The sequence below is a fragment of the Vicia villosa genome, unplaced genomic scaffold, assembly GCF_029867415.1.
Source record: "Vicia villosa cultivar HV-30 ecotype Madison, WI unplaced genomic scaffold, Vvil1.0 ctg.003540F_1_1, whole genome shotgun sequence".
In the NCBI taxonomy this organism is placed as follows: Eukaryota; Viridiplantae; Streptophyta; class Magnoliopsida; order Fabales; family Fabaceae; genus Vicia; species Vicia villosa.
Genome location: NW_026706231.1, coordinates 199,559 through 223,354, shown reverse-complemented (window position 1 = coordinate 223,354; position 23,796 = coordinate 199,559).

Genomic DNA, 23,796 nt, shown 5'->3' with positions numbered 1-23,796 from the left:
GCATCGCTTTAGTCGTACGCACTGCACGAGAATTGTCGCGGATCTAATAGTCACTTTCCTTTCTCCAGAAAGAGAGGAGGAGAAAGAGGTGAACAAAGACTTTCAAGCTGTCTCATCCATACAACACTCGTTCAAGTCGCAAGAAAAGAATGGAAGACTTTGAACAAGAGAATGGAGAACTCAGAGAAGAGATTAATACTCTCAAAGATACTGTTGAAAGGCTCAATAGTATGGTAGAAGCCCTGGTAGTTGCACAGAATCGACCAACGCCGGAAGAACCGCAAAGGACTGTGGTTTCCGAGATTGTTTCTACTCCTATTCCTCAGTATACCATGCGCCCGACCGACCTTGGGGCATGTCGTATAACTTTACTCCAGAAGGGTACATACCTCCAGCTTCTGAAGTTCCAAGAGTCACCATGGATATGCGTCCACCGGAGGGTTACAAACCTCTGAAAATTGAAGTTCCAAGAGCAACGGCAATGGGTTTCACACAACAGAATGCTGAGATCTCAAGATCTGCTGTCATGGCTTTCCACAGCCGATTATGCATACTTTTCCTCCATAGGGTGGACAAGTATATCATCACGCTCCAAGTGAGGATGCTGGCGTGTATGAAAGATTGGACGAGTTCCAGGAACAGTTTCTGCAAATGCAGAAGGAACTCAAGACTCTCCGAGGACAAGATCTATTTGGAAAGAATGCTGCAGACCTCTGTCTGGTTCCAAATGTTAAGATTACTCACAAATTCAAAGTACCAGAGTTTGAGAAGTACAAAGGGAATTCATGCCCACAAAGTCACCTCGTGATGTACGCTCGAAGAATGTCAACTCAGACTAATAATCAACAATTGCTCATTCATTATTTTCAAGACAGCCTAACTGGTGTTGCACTCAAATGGTACATGAACTTGGACAGTTCAGAGATTCGTACTTTTCGAGACCTCAGAGAGGCCTTCGTCAAACAGTATAAGTACAATCTAGATATGGCTCCCGACAGAGATCAACTCCGGGCCATGAATCAAAAGGATAGAGAAAGCTTCAAGAAATACGCTCAGAGATGGCGTGAAGTTGCTGCTCAAATTTGTCCACCACTTGAAGAGAAAGAAATGACAAAAATCTATCTCAAGACTTTGAGTCCATTTTACTACGGACGAATGGTTGCAAGTGCACCTAGTGATTTTACAGAGATGGTAAACATGGGTGTGCGTTTAGAAGAAGCAGTTCGAGAAGGACGCTTGAACAAAGAATCAGAATCTTCTATTGGTCCAAGGAAGTATGGAAGTTCTTTCCAGAAGAAAAAGGATCAAGATGTCAGCAATGTCTTGCACAAAACCAGAAAGAGGTTTCAACCTCAGGTTGCAACAATAACTCCGGTTGTTAACTCAGCACCAGCTTATCAACCTCAGGTTTCGCAACAACCATTTCAGCAAGGGTCACAACAACCTCAGCAGCAGGTTCGACCTCCAAATTACAACAATCGGGTTCCAAGGTATCCTGCCTTCGATCCCATACCAATGCCGTATGCGGAGTTGTTTCCAACACTACTGGCGAAAGGACTCATTCAGACAAAGAGCCCTCCAAATTCTGCAAATGAATCATCACATTGGTTCAAGGCTGACCAATCTTGTCCCTATCATCAGGGGGCACCAAGTCACAACATTGAGAGATGTCTCAATTTCAAGATCAACGTTCAAAAATTAGTAAAGAGCGGAATTCTATTCTTCATAGATACTAATTCTAACGTCCAGGAAAATCCTTTGCCGCAGCATAAAGAAGCTTCAGTAAATCTGATAGATCAGCACCCCAATGTCATTCAAATCTACGACATTCGTCAGATAGGGGAAAATCTTGTCAAAATGCACGCTAGACAAGCCGGATATGGCCATGTACCACCGCACAACTACTTCACATGTGAAATTTGTCCAAAGAATAATCAAGGATGTGTTGTAGTTCAAGCTGCATTACAAGAACAAATGGACTTAGGATGGATTCAACACATTTGAGTCAAAACTGAGTACGACGTCAACATGGTTCAAGGATGTCCGAGAGAATACAAAATCTACAAAGTTGAAGATCTCGAAGGATCGGTAGTCAGGTTCCATAAGACTTTAAATGGACTTGCCTACTTTGGAACGGATTTCCATCCTTACAGTAGATGCAGAATCTGTCGAAGAAATTCACGAGGATGTTTGCGAGTTTGCAACGACATTCAGAAACTGATGGATGAAAATACCATTACAGTTCTTGCCAACAGAGAAGATGACGAAGTATTTACCGTATCTCCTCAAATCAATCAAAATGAACCAGTGCAAGTCAAGTATGACAGCAGGAAGACAGCAATTGCTCCATTAGTCATCTACTTACCAGGTCCTGTACCGTATGAGTCTAGCAAGGCTATACTATACAAGTACAATGCTACATTCATTGAAAATGGTAAGGAAATACCATTACCGTCTGTTGTCAATATTGCTGATATTAGTCGAGTCACTAGAAGTGGACGAGTCTTCAACAGAGCAACAGAAAATGTGGAAAAGCCTTCGGAAGAAGCCCCACATAGGCAAGACAATCATCCGACCAATGCTGTTCAAGTGAAAGAAAATGATGAGATCTTGAAATTAATCCAGAGGAGTGAATACAACATTGTAGACCAGCTACTACATACTCCATCTAGGATATCTGTTCTCTCCCTACAGAAAGTTTTGGAGCAAGCTTTCGTAGAACCAAGTGTTACTATAGGATAATTCAACGGTATCATTGCCAACATTTCCGCGGGAACTAATCTGAGTTTCGGTGATGAAGATCTTCATGAAGAAGGAGTGGACCATAACCTTCCACTTCACATCTCAGTTAGCTGCATGGATGAGGTACTCACAGGAGTCCTGATAGACAATGGATCCTCTCTCAACGTCATGCCTAAATCAACATTGTCAAGATTATCTTTCAAAGATTACCCATTGAGGGACAGTCATGTCATCGTCAAAGCAGTTGATGGATCAAGGAAGTCAGTTTTTGGAAAGGTATACCTTCCCATAACTATTGGACCTCAGACGTTCAAAATCACTTTCCAAGTTATGGATATCCCGGCACAATACAGTTGTTTGCTAGGTCGCCCATGGATTCATGAGGCTGGGGCAATTACTTCAACACTTCATCAGAAACTGAAGTTCATAAGAAATGACAAATTGGTAACCGTATGTGGAGAACCAGCTTTGATTGTCAGTAACCTGTCATCATTCTCCGACATAGAACCAAAAGAAGTCACTGGAACTAAATTCCAAGCACTTTCCTTGGACAAGGAAAAAGGAAAGGAGAAAGCAGCGTCTATTTCTTCCTACAAAGATGCAATCCAAGTTGTAAAGGATGGCACTACCAGTGGTTGGGGGCACATTGAGATTCCTACCAACAACAAGAACAGAACAGGAGTTGGATTTTTTCCAACATCATCAAAGGCTATTCCAGGGATTGAGGTAGTTCTCCCAATTCAAGAAACTGTCCGCAGTGGAGGTTTTCTTCAACCTGTTCAACAAACAGTCAATACCATCGGTACGGAAAACACCGATGAAGAGGAATGGCTATCCTATCTTAACAAAGCAGGATACATCTCCCTACCAGAGTCTGATTCACCTTGTTGTTATCCAACTAAAGGATCTGAAAGTAAGACTCAACCAAGCAGTGACGAAGTTACAAACAGCTTCACCACCAGAAGTCATGGTTCATCAGAAGAAGTTCCTCCTATCACCGAAGAAACCTGGGATACATTAGGAGAACCAAGCGGAAAATTCGACTACATGGTGAAATACTCCGCTCCTGAAAGTTCAAAAATCTCTCTTGAAGACATTGTTCCAACTGGATGGAACATTGATTACGAGTACCTCTCTCAACCAAAAGAGATATATAACCCTTGCTATTCATCATCAGCATCTGGTGAAGTCATCATTGAGGATTATATCCCCAAGTCACCTTCCGAGGCTACTGATTTAGAGTTCACATACCTAGTCAATGCCATCTTGGGAGAAGAGCAAGACCAAAATACAGAAGAGGACGATCTCGAAAGTGTCTCCGACAACGAGTCTCTCCATTCAGAAGATTGGAAGTTTCCTCAAAAGAAAAACCGACATACTCCACTTGGAAATGGGTATGCTCACACCGCTCAGTCTGCTGAAGTAGAAGAAGATCGTCTGAGTGTTGCAAAAACAGTGGTTGGTAAATCAAGACCTACCACAGGCCAGCTTAAGCCTAAGGTTACAGATTACTTAGTGCACAATGGGGTTCGCCACTATTGGACAGCTATTGAAGTTTCAACTGTTGTTCGCACTCCTAAGTAGGAACTTTCACCGTTATTTTGTCCTCTCACCATAGCCCAGGGTGAAGAGATGTTTCATAGGGCTTTGCATTTTACTATTTCTTAGAAAAATGTCCCTCTTTGCTTCGCCCAAAGCAATAAAGTTTTGTTTTATAGGGTCTTTGTTTCAAGAAATGACTATCAATAAATAAAAATGTCATTTTGTTCCCTCATTAGTTTTTCCCTTTTCTTTTTTCGGAAATTGGTAATCCTAAAAAACACACTAAAAAAAACATCAAAATTATTAACTGCATACACCGAGTCTTCCCTTGTTGTCTAAATAAAACTTATCACACATATGCATATTAATCATAAGATACCCCGTTGAAACGAACGACCGTATGACTTCTCCAAGTTTTGGGTTTCCTGTATTCGAGGCAGAGGAAGAAGAAGACGAAGAAATATCAAAGGAAATTTCACAGTTACTTCAACAAAAGGAAGAGGCCATTCAGCCATACAATGAGCCTCTAGAGATCAATAACCTTGGTTCCGATGGAAACAAAAAAGAGGTTAATATTGGAGCTTCGCTCAGTTTAGAGATCAGAGAGAGTTTGATACAGCTGCTCAGAGAATTTTTAGATGTCTTCGCTTTGTCTTATCAGGATATGCCAGGGTTGGATACCAGTATAGTGGAGCATCACTTACCATTAAAAGTAGAATACCCTCCGGTCAAGCAAAAATTGAGAAGAACTCATCCGGAGATGGCCATGAAAATCAAAGAGGAAGTTCAAAAGCAAATCAACGCTGGTTTCCTCGTCACTTCAGAATACCCTCAGTGGTTAGCTAACATTGTTCCCGTTCCTAAGAAAGACGGAAAAGTCCGCATGTGCGTCGACTATAGAGATTTGAACAAAGCTAGCCCTAAGGATGACTTTCCTTTACCACATATTGACATGTTGGTGGATAGTACAGAAAAATCCAAAGTTTTCTCATTCATGGACGTATTTTCAGGATACAACCAAATCAAAATGGCACCTGAAGACATGGAGAAAACAGCTTTCATCACCCCCTGGGGCACGTTCTGCTATCGCGTTATGCCTTTTGGACTAAAGAACGCAGGGGCAACATATCAAAGAGCCATGACTACACTTTTCCACGACATGATGCATAAGGAAGTGGAAGTCTATGTGGATGACATGATTGCTAAATCAGAGAATGAGGAAGATCATATACAGAATCAGACAAAGTTATTTCAACGCTTACGGAAGTTTCAGCTTCGCCTGAATCCCAACAAGTGTACCTTTGGTGTCTACTCAGGAAAACTCCTTGGTTTCATCATCAACAAACAAGGAATTGAAGTGGATCCAGACAAAGTCAAGGCAATTCAAGAAATGCCTTCACCCAGAACCGAGAAACAAGTTAGAGGATTTCTTGGATGTCTGAATTACATCTCGAGATTCATATATCTCATGACTGCAACTTGTGCTCCAATTTTCAAACTTCTACGGGAAAATCAAAGTTGCGTCTGGACAGACGATTGTCAGAAAGCGTTCGACAGTATTAAGGAATATCTGCTCGAACCACCCATCTTGTCTCCTCCAGTGGAAGGAAGACCTTTGATAATTTACTTAACTGTCTTAGAAGATTCCATGGGTTGTGTCCTTGTACAGCAAGACGAGACAAAGAGAAAAGAGCATGCCATATACTACATGAGCAAGAAATTCACTGACTGTGAATCCCGCTACTCCATGCTCGAGAAAACCTGTTGTGCTTTGGCCTCGGCTGCCAAGCGTCTCCGCCAGTACATGATTCAACATACTACTTGTTTGATCTCCCATATGGATCCAATTAAGTACATCTTTGAGAAGCCTACTTTAACTGGGAGAATTGCCCGTTGGTAGATGTTGTTATCAGAATATAACATTGAGTATCACGCATAGAAAGCCGTGAAAGGAAGTATTCTAGCTGAGCACCTGGCTCACCATCCACTTAATGGTCATGAATCAACCAGTTTTGACTTTCCGGACGAGGACGTTATGTACCTCAAGATGAAAGATTACGACGAGCCACTACTAGACGAAGGACCTGAGATAGTATCCCAATGGAGCATGATCTTTGACGAAGCTGTCAATGCTTATGGACGAGAAATTGGGGCAATCATTGTTACACCTCGAGGTACCCATATTCCACTTACCGCCAGAGTAACTTTCAAATGCACAAACAATGAGGCAGAATTTGAAGCTTTCATCATGGGTCTCGTAGAAGCCGTGGATCTAAGAATCAAACACTTGGATGTATACGAAGATTCTGCTTTGGTCATCAATCAAATCAAAGGAGAATGGGAAACACGCCAACCAGGGCTAATCCCCTACAAAGACTACGCGAGAAGATTGTTACCATTCTTCGACAGGGTAGATTTTCATCATATTCCTCGTGAAGAAAATAACTTGGCTGATGCTTTAGCCACACTCTCTTCCATGATTAGGATAAATCATTGGAATGACATTCCTCGGATCGATGTTATGCGCCTGGATAGGCCCGCTCATGTTTTCACATTAGAAGCGATCATCGACGACAAACCGTGGTATCACGACATCAAAAACTTTCTTCAAAGACAAGAGTACCCTCTTGGGGCATCAAAGAAAGATAGAAAAACTTTGAGAAAGCTAGCTGGCAGATTCTTCCTGAATGAAGATGTTTTGTACAAGAGAAATTTCGACATGGTTCTGCTCAGATGCTTTGACAAGAAAGAAGCAGAAATACTCATGAGAGAAATACATGAAGGTTCCTTTGGTACTCACACCAATGGACACACCATGACAAGGAAAATACTGAGAGCAGGGTATTATTGGCTGACGATGGAGTCAGATTGCTACCAGTACGCAAAGAGGTGTCACAAATGCCAGATCTACGCCGATAGAATTCACGTGCCACCCTCTCTTCTCAACATACTCTCTTCCCCTTGGCCTTTCTCCATGTGGGGAATCGACATGATTGGAATGATCGAGCCAAAAGCGTCCAACGGACATCGCTTCATCTTGGTAGCCATAAACTATTTCACCAAGTGGGTCGAAGCAGCTTCATATGCAAACGTTACAAGACAAGTTGTCGTCAGGTTTATCAAGAATCACATCATCTGTCGCTACGGCATTCCTAGCAGGATAATCACTGACAATGGGTCAAATTTGAATAACAAAATGATGAAGGAGCTCTGTGAAGAATTCAAGATTGAGCATCACAACTCATCTCCTTACAGACCAAAGATGAATGGGGCTGTAGAAGCAGCTAACAAAAACATCAAGAAAATCATTCAGAAGATGGTCATCACTTACAAAGATTGGCATGAAATGCTCCCGTTTGCTCTTCATGGTTACCGTACATCTGTACGTACTTCGACTGGGGCAACTCCTTTCTCCCTTGTATATGGCATGGAGGCAGTCCTACCTATAGAGGTTGAGATCCCATCAATGAGAGTCTTGATGGAGGCAAAATTAATAGAAGCCGAGTGGTGTCAGAGCAGATTCGATGAATTGAACTTAATCGAAGAAAAGCGCATGACAACTTTATGCCACGGACAACTATATCAACAAAGAATGAAGAAAGCTTTCGACAAAAAGGTTCGACCTCGCACAATCAAAGAAGGCGACCTTGTACTCAAAAAGATTCAATATTTTCTCACAGATTCAAGAGGGAAATGGACTCCCAATTATGACGGCCCATACGTGGTCAAGAGAGCTTTCTCAGGAGGAGCCTTAATACTCACGACTATGGATGGAGAAGAATTCACCCGTCCTGTGAACGTCGACGCAGTCAAGAAATACTTCGCCTAAATAAACAAAAGAACAGCTCGCTAAGTTGAAAACTCGCAAAGAGCAACTTAGGCAAAAAAGAGCGTCTCGGTGAATCGAAAACCCGAAAGGGCGATTCAGGCAAAAATTAGAGACATAAAAAATATATAATCAATCCCGGTAGACTTAAAACCCGAAAGGAGTAGTTTACGCAAAAGTTAGGGATAAATGGCAAGTAACAGTGTTCAGGGAAAACTTGATCATTCGAAATCCATAGCGGAGTATTCATCATCAGTAGGTCATCTTCTACGAAGCACGCATGCAGCGCAATTCAGAGTGGAAGGGAAAGATAACGGTCGTCACGTTTCATCGTAGCCCTTTTCCCGAAAATTACCAATTTCCAACTTTGTAAATACTCCATGGAATCAAGCATTTGGCTGGTTACCATTCCATAAATAATAATTTGAGCCTTATGCCTTTTCTTTGCAAGTCTAGTCTTATTCAGTTTCTTGAAATGCATTTTAAGTTTAAACAGTCATTTTCTTGAAACAATCGTTTTCATAAAATAAAATGAATTTATTTACCAAAATAAAGGTGAAATTTCTTTCTAAGGTTTACAAACAATAGGAAGAATCCAAATAGTTTCTCCAAGAACGGTTGAGACTCCGGGAACCCAAATTTCCCCATGAGGTCGGTTTGCGAACATCTCCCGATGATGGATCTTCATTTAAAATCATTTCACTCACTTCAAACAGCGGGCAACTGATAACCAGATATCCCTAATGGAGTGCATCTCTCAAGAAGAAGACATCTTCGGATCGTCACAAAATTCAAGTCGTATCATAGGATTTCACATCCGCGACAATTCTATTCACATTCACTTTACATTTTATAATTATCATAATATTCATGCATACATCACATCATAATTTCATAGTCAGCATAGTCTAGTTGGGCTTTGATCATGTTAATGCCCAAGTCACTGAGGCATGTACTCGAGTTTCCCCTGCAAGTTGTGGAGGAACTTTCTTCTTCAAGACGACGGTTCGTACACAAGGATCTCCCCGAGCAAGTCAACAAATGGCAATATCCTTTAAAGAGATAGTTTGTTCACTTTTGGAGTTCCCCAGCTGAGATTCTCCCGCAGAGCGACACTCGACATATTTTTCAGATAAGATAGTTTGTTTCGCATTTGCCTTCCTCACAGAGTCGTTGAATGTCCCCAGCGAGGTCAATGGATGACAGTTTTCATCAGGAAAATAACTCTGATTCCCCGGTGAAGTTGACAAGCGATAAGTTTTCTCCCAGGGAGATGCTTCAACAAATCCCCAGCGGAGTCAGTAAATGATAATCTTCTTCAAGAAGATAGTTCAAATTCCTCAGCACGAGTTGATGAACGACAGTTTTCACCTCAGAAAATGATTTGTTTCTACCCCAGCGGATCGACCAAAGATGGTCCTCTTTTGGAAAACAGTTCATCCGCCTTCAAGCGAAATCATTAGCCCCTCAAAAGGACAAATGATCATATGGCATTCATTCAAGAGCTTTGAATTAAAAGAAAGCATGATGAAGTTTCTTATCAATCATCAAATGGCGTCTCTCCAACAAGCGCTAGTGAGAAGTTTGGTGAGGAAACAAACCTTTGGAAATTTTCTCTTTATCTGAGGTATTGTCCAAATATAACTGAGACCAGTTCCGCGATATAGACATTCGGATCAAGGGGAGGTTATCACAACTGAGACCAGTTTCAAGATATGGACATCCGAAACGAGGGGAGGTTGTTTATCGTCATTATAACTGAGACCAGTTCCGCGATATAGACATCCGGATCGAGGGGAAGTTATCACAACTGAGACCAGTTTCGAGATATGGACATCCGAAACGAGGGGAGGTTGTTTATCGTCATTATAACTGAGACCAGTTCCGCGATATAGACATCTGGATCAAGGGGAGGTTATCACAACTGAGACCAGTTTCGAGATACAGACATCCGAAACGAGGGGAGGTTGTTTATCGTCATTATAACTGAGACCAGTTCCGCGATATAGACATCTGGATCGAGGGGAGGTTATCACAACTGAGACCAGTTTCGAGATATGGACATCCGAAACGAGGGGAGGTTGTTTATCGTCATTATAACTGAGACCAGTTCCGCGATATAGACATCTGGATCAAGGGGAGGTTATCACAACTGAGACCAGTTTCGAGATACAGACATCCGAAACGAGGGGAGGTTGTTTATCGTCATTATAACTGAGACCAGTTCCGCGATATAGACATCTGGATCGAGGGGAGGTTATCACAACTGAGACCAGTTTCGAGATATGGACATCCGAAACGAGGGGAGGTTGTTTATCGTCATTATAACTGAGACCAGTTCCGCGATATAGACATCTGGATCAAGGGGAGGTTATCACAACTGAGACCAGTTTCGAGATACAGACATCCGAAACGAGGGGAGGTTGTTTATCGTCATTATAACTGAGACCAGTTCCGTGATATAGACATCCGGATCGAGGGGAGGTTATCACAACTGAGACCAGTTTCGAGATATGGACATCCGAAACGAGGGGAGGTTGCTTGTCTTTTTCTAAGTATCAACGCTTAGTTAAAGAAGATGGATTGCGCATGTTACATTGCCCTCCATTCACCCGAATCCACATTACGTGTTTCTATGGGAGTTTGTCTCCCTATCCCCCGCCAAGTGCGACAACGGGATCAAGTCCTGCAAAGATTTTTATCACTACAACATCTCAGGAACGCCCAAAATTCGGGCATTCTTTGGTATTTAAGTCTCTTTCACTCTGAAGCAATCGAGATATTAATCTCTCTCCCTCCAGTTGAAAGAAACTTAAATAGGGGCATCTGTCATACCCTAATTTTGACCCCCCCTGAGATGTCATATCTTTTAACTTTTCATCAAAGACAAAGCAGATACTCAGAGCAGTCACTTATTCATCTGATACTTAGTCGAGGGTGTTCAGGAACAAAAGAACTCAGGCAAAGGATCAATCAGAAAAAGGGATGGTTTCTAACACAACTATGGGACTCAAAAGCATCATTCTATTCACCTATGATTGATTAGATACCCATCACCTGGACTCAGGATTGCATACCTCACCAGTCTAGGGTTTTGAGCTTATCAAGAACTAAAATCAGGGATCACATCTAGGAAACCCTAGAAAGCTCAAGGGCATCACTCAAAGGCTTCAATCATTCTCAATTAGTTCATATGACAATGTCCATAGGGAATTACACTTCAATCCAATGCCTACAGTCATCAATTTCATCTGGTCGACAATTAGGGTTTTTGACCTAATTCACCAAGTTAGTTGACTTTTTAATCTGGGCATGGATCCAAAACTCAAAGCATGACTCAAGAGCTTCTATTACCTCAATATAATCAATTCACATCACTCATTTGAAGAGGAGATTTTGATTCATCACAAAAGTCCAAGAATTCACTTCATCTGGAAAAAGTCAACTGCATAGGATCACCTTTGACTTTTTGGAAATTTTGGTCAACCATGACTTTTGAAGTTTTAAATCATAAATATATGATATTTGAAGTCATTTGATCAAGAGAAATCAAGAAAATCAATCAAGAATCAAAAGTCAGAAGTTTGACTTTTCATACTTAGAAAATTTTCTAAGTGTTTTCAAGTGATTTTTGCCAAACTTTGGAAGGGATTTTCTAAAATTTCACCTACAAACTGAAAAAAACTTCCAACATGAAAGTTTTAGATTTTGATCCAATAATCAACTTTGACACATATAATTGTTTGGCTAAAAATCAACCATTGAAGAGATATGGAGCTTCAAAGTGGCTGCCTTCACAAAACATGCAAGAAAACCCTAATTTTCTTCAAACTTCATGGGACTTTTTCACTAATTTCCCTAAAGAATTTGGGCAAACACCAAACTAATGAATTGAAGTACATGTTAAGGGCTTTCCAAATTATGCTCAACCTTCGCCAAATTCATTTTGAGCTAAGAGATATGATTGATCAAAGTTAGGCACTTGAAGTGAAAATTATAGGTCATGTGCAATTTGGAACTTTGCAATTTTGTGCAAATGACTTCACTAAGTGATGCTACCCGAACTCTAATACATCTGCAAGCACACCATACATCCATTTTCATCATTGCATAAGGATTAGAGAATATTCCCAAAAACAAAGGCATGTGATTATGTAATGATTACATTTGAGAATTTATGGTAAGATGATGAATCACCAAAGGAATCTCTTCCCAACCAGTTGGAGCTCATTTCTGTCTCAGATTTGTCCCCTAAGATCAAGCAAAATCGAGGGCTAGGGGATTGATCAAATGGAATCAAAATTTCCATCATTGCATTTTGGATATTTTTGAATTCCTTCATAGCCAAGAAACCAAATCAACCTCACTAAGTAACCACACTCCTCTACAACTATACTGAACCATTTGCCTATAAATACAAGTGCTATCCTTCATACAATTCACACCAAAGCAACCCTATTCCTTGCTTTCTCTTTCTCTTCTCATGCTTATGGTTTTTCAAAGTTCTTTGGCAAGAAGAATCGTTTTCTTCAAACCAGAGCTTCTCTTTTGAAAGTAAGCATTCTAACATCTCAAGGGGGCTCATTTGAGTTGATCCAAGCACCTGGATCACTTCTGTAGGTGGAGGAACACCATTGTTGCTTTCACTTTGGAGCTGTTGCAGTTGGAGGTCCATAGAGCAATTCAGAAGGTTTCAAGCAAAGCCAAGCATCCAGACACGTTCCTTAGGGCATAGTGAAGCTATTCAGATGGCTGCAGCTCATCTGTAACTGAAGATTCATCATCCTCCATGTCCACTTGAAGCTCAAATCGAAGGTGTCGGGTAGAGCAATTCAGAAGGATTGAAGTCACAATAAGCATTCAGTTAGCATCCCTGAGTACCAAGGAAGCTTTTAGGATCACTCACACAAGCCCAGGTGTTCCTCATCATCCTCACGACCTCCATTTTCAGAGGTAAGTTTTTGAACTCCACCTCTTTAATTTAAGTACTCTTTGTGATAAAACTCGATACTATCTTGTTAAGCATCATCAGAGGATTGAAAACCCTCTATCATCATTCATTTATTCATCTTGTTTGTCATTTAATTTTAAATTTAGGGTTCATATATTCTTCGTGTATTCTGAGAAATTAGGTAGCTATAGTTAATATAAATAAATGTTAGTTACATATCTGGATTCGTGAGGAAATTTAGAGCAAGATTGATGTTTACATCATGCCATTTAGTTGAGAAACCAGAGAGTTAGAAATTTGAAAATCTTTGAGCTCGAGGAAGAAGATGAACATGGCGCGCGCAAATTTGAATCTTCTGGCTTGTTTTTAAATATATTAAGTTTGATGCATATGAATAACAAACTGCGCGCGTAACCCAGATGGTGGGAGTTTTGGTTAGTGACTTGGAGGGCGTGAGTTCAAGCCCTCTAGGTGACAAAACCTTATTTTTTATCACTTTTTTCACTTAATTTCATCACAAATTTAACCAATTATTTAACCTATCAAATTAATTCATTTTGACTTCATTTTTTACACACTTGTTGATTAATATATATATTTTATGAATAATCAAAAAAATCACAAAAATATTATTTATTTTGTATATTTTTATTAGGCTGAAAATGGTGTTGTTTTAAGTGGTTTAAAATATGTTTTAATATATGTTTTCACTAAACTTTAAAAAAAAACCTAATACCTCATGAATATTTTGTGATAAAACCATAAGCCATTTAAGTCTCAATCAGGTTTAGATTTCATCTTTACCCTAATTAAATTGACTGTTGTCAAAATTCAAAACTGTTTTCATATTTCAAAATAAACAGAGGATCGAGGTTTTCAAACAATAGAACCTCGCATCTTTTCAACTGTTTCTCATAAACAGTAAATTATTTCCATTGGGCCTCTAATAGAGTGTAAGTCCCAGCACCTTTTTCTTTTCTTAGTTTGTTTTCAAAAACTATATTTACAAAATCTTCTTTTTGTTTTCAAAACATTCTTCTGGTATTTGAAGGGCATTATTCCCGGTGAAACTCTTTAGATACCTATGTGACCTTTGTCCATCTTCACTTCTTCTCTTTTCAAAACCCTTAACTGTTTATAATAAATATTCAACTGTTATCAATAAAACAACAAAAATTGCGGGTAAGGCTTTGTACATACTTCTTCAAAGGCCTCCACTCCATCCAGGTTAGGCTTTACAAGCTTTCAATTTACAGTCTTTATTTAGATTACTGTCAAATATAGAACTGTTTATATATTGTTTAAGAACTACGTCTGAGTATAAACCTTAGGACAGTTAAACTATATATATATATATATATTATAGGAATATGGCCTAGGATTGAGAATGTGTTCCCGGTGAAGGCTCTTTCCTAATTAGAAATCTTTAGTTAAAACCCTCAAGATGAATTATTCCCGGTGAAACATCTTGAAAAAAGCCTTAAAACAAAAAATAGGACACATCCACCCAAAGAGGAATTATTCCCGGTGAAACCTCTTACCCATTTGCTTAAAGCCAAAATAAGTTCAAAACCACATAGCTTTCTCTTGTGCTATAACAAGGACCCTCGATGACCCTCGATTAGCCTCCTCTTGGGCTTTGTACAAGGACCCACGGGCTTCTTAAAAGCATTTCCAGCTTCCTCTTGAGCTTGTATACAAGGACCCATCAGGTTTCTTATAAACATAGGAACAGGTCTTTAGTTACCTTTTAGCCTATCCTGGTGAATTTCTTCCACTTTAAACCAGACTTTAAACAAGCTAAGATTGTCTCAATCTCATATTGAGTACACTTTTTGGAATGAGAGACATGGACAGTCTCTGTCACCCTTATCTTCATCAATTTTCCTTAGCAGAGTCTAGGATCCATATTTGCTTATCCTCATTCAGAGTCAGCCTTAATCTTGGGCTTTAAACAAGAAGTCTCCACTAGATAATCTTTCTGCCATTTTAACAAAAACCCCTGGAAAGGGTTAGCCTCCAATCATTTTTTCATTTTAATAAAAACCCCTGGAAAGGGTCAGCCTCCAAAATCACTCCTTCAAATTCAAAGATTCATTCTTTCAAAAAGAAAATTCCCTAAAAGAGTCAAAAACTCCTGGAAAGGATTATCCTCCAAAAAATCCAGTCTTTTAATAGACTATTTCTCCAGCTGAGTCAAAATCCCTGGAAAGGGTTACCTACCAAAAAAAACATAAAAATAAATTAGTTTATTAAATCCTCTAGCAGAATAAAACTCCCCCAGTGAGTCTTTCATTCTTAAGTAGCCACAACCTTGGGCTTTGTACAAGGCAGATAAACCACATTTCCTGTGTCAAAGATTCCTAATCTCAAGGATCTTCTCCCCATAGAGTCCTCCATACTCAGTTTCTTTAAAAGTCCGCCACAACCTTGGGCTTAGTACAAGGCAGAAAATAATCTTTTCCCTAGCTAGAGTAGCCACAACCTTGGGCTTCATACAAGGCACAAATTAATAATTTCCACAGTTAAGAGTCAGCCACAACCTTGGGCTTTGTACAAGGCACACAAATAGAGTCATCCATAGTCTTAAAAACTCAGTTTCCTCAGCAGTCAGCCACAACCTTGGGCTTCATACAAGGCACACAAAAATAGAGTCTCCCTAAGTAGAGTCAGCCACAATTCCGGGCTTTGTACAGAACACCAAATAAAATCCATGAAATAAACACTCTCCAATTAGAGCCAGCCTCAATTCTAGGCTTTGTACAGGACACAAAAACTCCTTAGTTTAAATTCTCCCCAGTAGAGTTATTTCTCATAAAAAACAATAAACCAGTCAAAAGCCTCAAGCTTGGGCCTCATTCAAGCCAGCTAGAAAATCAAATCTTTCAAATAATAGATAGACATAGCTCATCTTCATAGATAGATATTTCTCTTATCTCACCACAAACAAACAATCATTTCAAACAATCATCATTTCAAACAAATCATCATTTCTCCCATTTAGGACATTGAAAGGCATGCTCTGGCAACACACCCAAACTTGTACGACCCTTTCCCTAATTTGGTTGAGAATCTTTCATTTTAGAGGCACGATGGCTGTCATACTTGATCAACCAAGTAGACTCCCCTCTTAATGAAACATCATTTTTTTAGCTTTTCTGTCACTTTTAAAATGTTTGTGGTGGAATAGTAGAAATACCTCTCTGTAAAGATGATTTCTTGTCTCTTTATTGTAAACAGAGATTTAATTCAAAGCCTCAACCTTGAGCTTCAAGCAAGGCACCCAAAAATAATTAATTTCCCTAATTAGTTCCCCGAACTACATTAAGCTCTGACTTCCATTAGGGATATGTAGGCATGAGGTTCACAAGGAATCTCAGCGAGCTAATAAAATACCAAAAATAGTCAGTTTGTCTGTCTGTCTGTCTATCTTTTTAAATCAATTCAATTATCTCTCCAAACACAAAGGAGAAACTTTCCCAATCATTAGCAGTAAACACAATCACAATGACACAGAGAAGGTTCCCGTAGAGTACTACGGATATGTAGGGTGCTTAAACTCTTCCCTATGTATAACCGACCCCCCGAACTCCAGAATTTCTAGTCTAGGTGAATCCCCACACTTAGCAAACCCCTAGGGTTAATTTGATATCTTTTTCCCCTCTCCTACTCGTTAGAACAATTAAAACGTTCGTGTGATATCGTAGGAAGAACTGAAACAAAATTCATCCCGCCCCGGGCGCATTCTCCTTCCAAATTTCGCGTGAAAGGTCTAGCGTGCCGTCCTCCCAAGTGAAACGGGAAGGTAAAAAAAACGACACCACACTTCCATATTTCAGAATTGACATTGTAAACCCTATTACCCATCTTATACTTGAAAGATGAACTCTCAAAAGACACTTGCATACCCGTGTAGAACATTCGCACAAGGTCTTCATTATACTCATTATCAATTTCTAAGAAAACACCCAAATTTTGGAAATTCAGTAAATCCATAACTTCCTCTACATGTAGTCTATTCATGATCAATTGATAAGCAAAAAATTGTTTAACTACCTTCCTCTTAGCAAAGTCTACTGAGAATGATTCAGTTAAGTCATCAGAGAGAAGAGAGAAAGGGGTTACCAGATTACTTTGTTGAGATGAACCATTCCCTCTTAAGAGCCTTTTCTTTGATGGTCTTGGGGATGCCATTGTTGAATGCTTGAGTGGATGAAGGATTTTGGGGAAGAAGAAGTTAGGGTTTGGGAGAGCTTTTGCGGCTGATTGTTGGCAGAGGAATGAGAATTACAAGTTGCTGTGTCGTTTTTGTAAAAAAATTGCAAACAGACGCGCGATGCATCAACCTGCACATATCATGCGTCGACGCATGAAAGCTATTTTTTGAAAAAAAATTTAATGTGATGAGTCGACCCATAGACAGGGTAGGTCGACCTAAGCCTGTTTTTTTTTTTCCAATTTTGCCTAAGTTTGAACCATAGATGCATGATGCAACATGTAACGCCCCAAATTTAATTAATTAGTTAATTAAATTATTGAAGGATTTAATTATTGGATTTAGAAGAAGTTTGAGAATGTATCGAAATAGTTGAATTTGTTAGTGTGATTTTAAGAGGCGCATTTGGATTATTAAGTTAAATTCAGATTTTAGTCAGTTAGTGGGAGAAATAATATTATTATGGATTTTTTAATTAAGTTGGATTTTGAGGTTGTGTGTTAAATAGTAAATTGGAGGTGTGAAGTTTAAGCCCATTAGATATAATAATATTAATTATTGGATTAAGGGAATAAATAAAAAGAATGATGAATTAGGTTTTTGTGGCTGTACGTGATAAGAGAAAACAAAACAAGGGTTTGGAAGCTCAGTGGTTGAAAAAGAGATACGAGAATTAGGCCGCGAAGAGAAAAACGGAAGAATTACGCGAAGCAGGAAAGCTCGGATTTGACCGAAATTGTAGAGCGGACTCCGAATACTAGGTAAGGGCGGGGTTCTTGCTATATAAACGGGGATATGATGGACAGTATGTGAGGTTTAGGGAATTTTAATATCTCTTTGTGTGCGATTAATTGTTTTGTGAAATTGCTAAAGTTATGTCTTTGAATTTGATACGTTTATTGATATTTAGTGTAGCGTTTGATTCATATATATGTATTGGTTTATTATTATATATAATTGGTGTAGCGTTTCATTATTAGTATGTGATCGATACTATAGCAGCCTATGTTTTCTTAAACATGACAATTGGATAGATAACAATTAATATATATGGCAATTTGGTAAAACACTGTAGCGTCACTTTTTATTATCACGTATTCACTTTAGCAGCATAGGTCTTTGATAGCTATAAGAATTTGTTAGATCACAATTGATAGAGAACACAATGTAAAATGTACTATAGCGGAACTATGCTTGAGACTAACAACCATGTTTATAATAATAAGGGTTAATACTACTTTATCCCCCTGCCATATAAGCGAGATTCGGTTTACCCCCCTTTAAAAAAAAAACTTATTGGACAAACCTTGCAAAATAAAGATTCCATCAAATTTGACCCTGATCAGTTTTTTTGGCCAAGATTCTTAGAATCTTGCCTACGTGGCATTTTTGGTAGTGCTGACTGTACAGCACATTGCTTATGTGGCACAGTCAGCACTGCCACGTGGAATTTATTAATTTTTTAAAAATATTTTTTTTTGAAAAATTTTTTTATTAATTTTTTTAATAAAAATTTAATATTTTTTAAATTTTTTTTATTAATTTTGTTGATTTTTTTAAAAAAAATTTTTTAAAAAAAATTAATATTTTTTTTACGTTTTTATTTTATATAAATTATAAAAAAATTGAAAAAGAATTATAAAAAATTGGAAAAATTAAAAAAAATTTACGTTTTTATTAATTTTTTTTCTGAAATTGTTTTACTGTTTTTTTTTATTATTTTTAAAATTTATTTTTATTATATATAAATTCGCAGGTATTTTCAAATCCGTAGGTAAATCCACAGGTATTGTCAAATTCGCAGGTAAATCCGCATATATTTTTAAAGGTAAATCCGCAGGTAATTTTAAATTTGTAGTTAAATCCGCAGGTATTGTCAAATCCGTAGGTAAATCCGCAGGTATTTTTAAATCCGCAGGTATTGTCAAATTCGTAGGTAAATCCGCAGGTATTGTCAAATTCGTAGGTAAATCCGCAGGTATTTTTAAAGGTAAATCCCCAGGTATTGTCAAATTCGTAGGTAAATCCGCAGGTATTGTTAAATCCGTTGGTGAATCCGCAGGTATTTTTAAAGGCGTACGTAAATCCGCAGGTACTGTCAAATATTTTTTAAAAATGTAAAAAAATATTAAATTTTTAAAAAAAAATATTGTTTTTAAAAAAAATTTAATTTAAAAAAAAAAAAATTCAAAAAAAAAAAATTCAAAAAATAAATAAATTCCACGTGGCAGTGCTGACTGTGCCACATTGCTTATGTGTTGTACAGTCAGCACTACCAAAAATGCCACGTAGGCAAGATTCTAAGAATCTTGGCCAAAAAAACTGATCAGGGTCAATATTGATGGAATCTTTATTTTGCAAGGTTTGTCCAATAAATTTTTTTTTAAGAGGGGGGTAAACCGATTCTCGCTTATATGGCAGAGGGGTAAAGTAGTATTAACCCTAATAATAATAATAATAATAATAATAATAATAATAATAATAATAATAGTTTAATATTATTAGTGTAATATTTTTAGGAGTTTTGAGTTAGAGATGAATATTTGTATTATTTGATTAATTTAAATTATCTTCAGTAGTGTTGTTAGAGTTGTCAATAGGGTTGTTAGAGTTGCTTTCAAGTTGTTTAGAGTAAAATCTGATAAACTATAGATTAAAATTGAAAGTATTTGACCATTTAGAGTCGTTTTATTATTACTTGAGTCAAGACTATTAGCCAATTTGATGCATAATAGTTACCCTTATATGTAAGAAGAATTGTCAGTAGGGTATGTTTGGGCACTTTAGAGTTGTATGAATTATTATAGAGTTGTTTAGAGTCCCTTCGAAACTCTGTCGAATTATAATTATATATTATTATAATTTTTGTGAGTTAATAATATAGAAAGAATTAGTTAATCAAAATAACAGTAGCACTTTGTTGCCCATCAGTGTTGTGACGAATTTCGTAACAGAGGCATTATATAAGTAGCATAGGAATATAATAATAGATGGAAAAATATATAGCAAGTTGAATAATATTAGGAGTGTTCGGGAATAATCCGATAACCGTTGTGCTTGCGGTGTTTTTGGTAATGTTGCAACGTGACGTATTTTTGTGAGTTTTGTGAAGTATGGCGATGTTTGCGTGAATTATCTGTGATGAATTATTGTTGTTGATTTGTCGTGTGATATATTGCGATGTTGCGATGAGTTTTTATGAATTATTGTGAAGTGCAGGATTTAAGATGATGATTTTTATCGATAACTATTGATATATTTTGGCGATGTAGGCGAATGCCTTTGTGATGATGTTTGGCGACGTGTTTGTGATATAGGCGTATGTCTCGCGACGTTGTTATGTGATGTTTGTGGTTTGTTGCATTTCATCAGTGTCTCATGATTTGCATGTTTTAGCAACGACCTGGATTAGCAAACAGCGACGAAGGCTTATGCCTGTTTTGATGCCTCTATTATCTGGCAATTGGCGATGGGGGCTGAAGCCCTGGGTACCACATGCATGTGCATTTGATAGAGTCGCATTTCATTTGTGTGATTATGATGTTATATATTTTGATGTGTGAATTTATGTGACTTGTTGTGAAATTTGAATATGATCTTATGTGAGATATTGTGACTCGTGTTGTAGATTGAAACAGTGAAGTAAACTAGACGGTAACGATTATACCGCAAAGCGATAATTATTATAACTTGAACCTGAATATATTGTTTATCATCACCCTGTTTATATGGTTTGATATCTTACCCCTTTCTCTTGTTTCGCCGTTACCTTTATACTGGTAACGTGCAGGTGATAGCTTTGATGAAGATTTAGACGCTGTGAGTTGAGTCGGTGGTCGCTCTGATACGTAGCACTCGGGGGGATAAACGATTGTTTTACTTATTGTTTCTTTTGATGATTTTTAAATGGTTTTGGTTTAAATTATAACTTAAAGTTACCGTGCAAAGATTCTACGATATTATTTGAATAATTATGAAGTTTGTTGATTCCGCTGCGAGTTAATTGTTTTAATTTGAAACAAAGTGATTTTTAGTAATGATTTAATTTTCGTTTTAAATTCGTGTGATATGTATCTATATGAAGGCAAGTAAGTCGTAAATGTTTTTAAGATGACTAATATGTGATACCTCAAATGAACTTGTTCGAAATTTATACTCTAATTTTCTGTATAATTTATCGGGTAGATTTGGGGTGTTACATTAGTGGTATCAGAGCAGGTCGGTCCGTCCGGCCAGAGTCGTCTAATTGTTGTTTATCCCTTAGTACGCGACATGTGTGTACAACATTGTCGGTACTTGTTGCTTTTTGGTTGTTGCAGGTATTAGTTTGAGCAATGTGGGGGAGAAGCTATGCTTCTCGGATGTGTTTTAGTGGGAAGTTGCAGAGAGGATTGTTGTCTTGGTGTTTCGGAAACTGAAGTCGCCAAAAGAATTTGCCTCTCGAGTTATAAAAATTTTGGGAGCGAGGAGTTGTGTTAATGATTGTTTGGAAAATGATTAAGTTGAAGAGAATGAGTTTTGGAGCGAAATTTCCGTAAGCAAAACGCAGGAAAATTTCTGAATCGTTATGAAACTTCGAAAATTCATAACTGGAGTTCTGGACGTCCGATTTGAGTCCCGTTTGAAGCTTTGGAAAGCTAACAAGATGAACTTTCTTATTAAAATAGTGGCAGCAGCTGTAACAAATTTATTGGTGGCAGGATGATGTTGGAAAGAAATAAAGTTGTCGGTTTGAGTAGTTATCGTGTAAACTGTTGACGAAGGAACAATGATTAAGTGATGGATGCTAAAGAAAGTATGAAACTTGGTTGAAGCTTGGAACCATATAAGTTGATAGGGACTTTTATAAGAACGATGAATTAAGATGAATGATCAGAGTTGCGCAGCTGAAGCGGGAAATGACGTTGAGAGTGGTTGTGTTGCATAGATTTTCGAGGACGAAAATATTCTAAGTGGGGGAGAGTTGTAGCGCCCCAAATTTAATTAATTAGTTAATTAAATTATTGAAGGATTTAATTATTGGATTTAGAAGAAGTTTGAGAATGTATCGAAATAGTTGAATTTGTTAGTGTGATTTTAAGAGGTGCATTTGGATTATTAAGTTAAATTCAGATTTTAGTCAGTTAGTCGGAGAAATAATATTAAGAATAATATTATTATGGATTTTTTAATTAAGTTGGATTTTGAGGTTGTGTGTTAAATAGTAAATTGGAGGTGTGAAGTTTAAGCCCATTAGATATAATAATATTATTATTGTTATTATTGGATTAAGGGAATAAATAAAAAAGAATGATGAATTAGGTTTTTGTGGCTGTACGTGATAAGAGAAAACAAAACAAGGGTTTGGAAGCTCAGTGGTTGAAAAAGAGATACGAGAATTAGGCCGTGAAGAGAAAAACGGAAGAATTACGCGAAGCAGGAAAGCTTGGATTTGACCGAAATTGTAGAGCGGACTCCGAATACTAGGTAAGGGTGGGGTTCTTGCTATATAAACGGGGATATGATGGACAGTATGTGGGGTTTAGGGAATTTTAATATCTCTTTGTGTGCGATTAAATGTTTTGTGAAATTGCTAAATTTATGTCTTTGAATTTGATACGTTTATAGATATTTAGTGTAGCGTTTGATCCATATATATGTATTGGTTTATCTATCATATAAGAAAGTTAATTGTTCTGGAAATACCAAAAATGCCCTTTTCTCAATTCCTCTTCATTTAGACTATACACGTGGACACTCTCTTTGCATCAGATTGCTTTCTCTTTCCAATTTCACTCCTCTTCTCTATTTTCCCCATCTTTCTCCTCTTTATTCGCAAAAACCCTATTCACCTTTTCATTCAATGAAAACCTTTCCCTGTCAAATCTGCAGGCTCAACTTTTCAGATTGCTTGCAACTATGGTTTTTCTCCAATCAATACAAACCCTATCTCTCTTCATTTTCCTTCCAAAAATTAAACCAATTTCCTAACTCTTTCTATGATATCGTTCTTCTTCTGATTTCTGTGCATCCAGTTTTGTTATTGAATCCGGTTGTTGGTTGATGGGTTTGTTGTTTGTTGAGGGTTTGTTGTTGAGTTCGCGATGATGAATATGATATTGATGATGACGATGAACGCGTTTGCTGATTATATCGTGATGTTGATTCTGAACCGTTAATGGTTGTTGTAGAGGGTTACGGTCGTGAAAATTGATGATGATGTTGGTGACGCTGAAAGTCACAGCAAATTGGTGAGATCTTTCTTTGTTTTTTGGTATTTTGAGTTCTATAATCTCTCTTCTTCTCTCAATATTTTCTGAAGGGTTTGTGTAAAAAATGAGGAAGATGATGATGAAATAGGGTTTCATGAATGTTAGTGTTGTATCAGGTTTACTGAATATGAACTGCGTTCTTTTTCTTTATTCTCATTGTTTTTGGAAAATTTTTATAGATAAGGATGACGGTGATGATGAAATTTTAGGGTTTTGAATCGTAATCCCCTAGTACTGAACCATAACTGTGATGTTATTGTTGATTTTC